The 1,888-nt window shown below is 35.8% G+C and overlaps 1 non-coding gene across 1 annotated transcript; it reads left to right on the forward strand.

Moving 5' to 3' along the window:
- The first annotated feature begins 769 nt into the window (after window positions 1-769).
- On the forward strand, window positions 770-895 carry LOC111816406. The gene has a single exon (XR_002820809.1). It is a non-coding gene; the product is annotated as a U6atac minor spliceosomal RNA (small nuclear RNA).
- Window positions 896-1,888: the final 993 nt, after the last annotated feature.

Genomic DNA, 1,888 nt, shown 5'->3' on the forward strand with positions numbered 1-1,888 from the left:
TTTATTTCATTATTTTGTATCTTGAGAGAATGTCTACTGTGTTGTTCAGGCTAGCCTTGAACTCACTACAGAGCCCAGGCTGGCCTGCATTTCCCTATGATCTTCCTGCCACAGCTTCCTGAAATTGGAATTACAGGCTTATATCTCCCTGCCCAGGTCATACTCCATTTTCATATTGAAAAAGGAATACTTATATTATTGATTTATAGCCCCCTTTTTTTAAATGTTGAAGATTATACTGTTTTGCATATCCATTTGTTATTTTTCCACATGGCTAGTCATGGTTTAATTTTGCTTATTAATTATTGTTCAAGTGGGTGTAATATTACATACCCATAATTCCCACAGTTAGGGAAGCTGAGACAGGAAAATCCCAAAATTCTATTTTCCCTGAAAGTTTTGTTCTCACAATTTTTTTAATGGTAAACATTTATTTTTTTTCAATATTAAAGAAGCTTTTAATTTTGAGATAATTGTAACTCATAGTCAATTGTAAAAAGATAATACAGAGAGATCTTGTATACCAGCTTTCCCCAGTGATAACACCTTGCATAACTTTAGTACAATATCACAACCAAGAAATTGGCATGGATACAATTCACCCACTTACCCAAATTTCATGTTTTACATAAAATACATGTGTGCATTTAATTCAATGCAATTTGATTACAAAGAGATTTATGTGCTCACCACCAGAACAGACAGTTCCATCTCATGAATCCCTCAAGTTGTATTTCTGTAGGGGGTGGATGATCAAAAACTACAGTGAGTGTTGTATGAGAGGAGAGAAAGTTAGCACTGCCCTTAACAAGGATGGAAGAGGCCCTCTGGCCTGACAACACACCTACGGTCAAGGCATTGCCACCTGCTTCATGGCATCTAACCACTGTTTTTACTAGTGGACTATATTGGGTTATTTTGCTGAATGCAAGTACCTACAGTATTTGAACTGGCATCAAGTATGAAAAGATCCTTGAAAGACTTCTCCAAATGCAGTTTCACTAACAGCAATGGAACACCCATCTCTGACAAAGCAAAACAAAAAAAAGGGGGACATAATAAAGGACCATTTTGAAGTGAAAAAATATATATATGTATATACAAGGTAGGAGAGATATACAGCTACTTCCTCCTAATTCAATGAGAAGAAATGTTTGTACCAACAGTGCTTAGACAAGATATCATGTGTAAATCTTATCCTCTGAATAACTACTATGAAGACAACAATACGCAATGTATTATTTTTTCCATAATTTTATTGAGAAACAAATAGCAATGAGACAATTTCAAAGCAAATTGGTAGGGCAATTTCAATAATTACCACATTGCATATATTCTTCCTAGTGGTTAATTGCTGTACAAGATGAGGACATGATATCCTATTTACAAACACCATTAAAAAAATCCCTCTATTCATTAAGAGAATGTAACTATACATCTATCCTAACCACTTTGAATACACAGATACAAAATGGACATTCATCTGTATACCCCTCTTTTGTTAAGTTCCATCATTTAAATATTATAGACGTGTAAACTCAGCAAAATATTCTAAAAGAGTCCAGTAGTCCATAATAGTATTGGGTCTTCCGCTTCACTGGCAATGTCAGAAATTGTTGACCTGAGTCCCCTATAGCACAACATAACAGCATGACTTTACTTCTTATATTTTGTTTTTATACTTTTCTGCTGGATAGATACGACCAAGGTAAAGCAGGACCTATGAAACAAGAGTTGTAGCTTTTGGGTCTGATAAGGTCAGTGAAATCCCCTCAGGATTTATCCTGATATCCTGTACCTCAGATTGTAGACGCTTTGTCAGTGTCAGCCATGTGGATGAGACACGGCCATTGCTTGGCCAATGTGCTCTCTGTGAAAGCCTGAGAGA

This window comes from Octodon degus, unplaced genomic scaffold (assembly GCF_000260255.1).
Source record: "Octodon degus isolate 3935 unplaced genomic scaffold, OctDeg1.0 scaffold00031, whole genome shotgun sequence".
NCBI lineage: Eukaryota > Metazoa > Chordata > Mammalia > Rodentia > Octodontidae > Octodon > Octodon degus.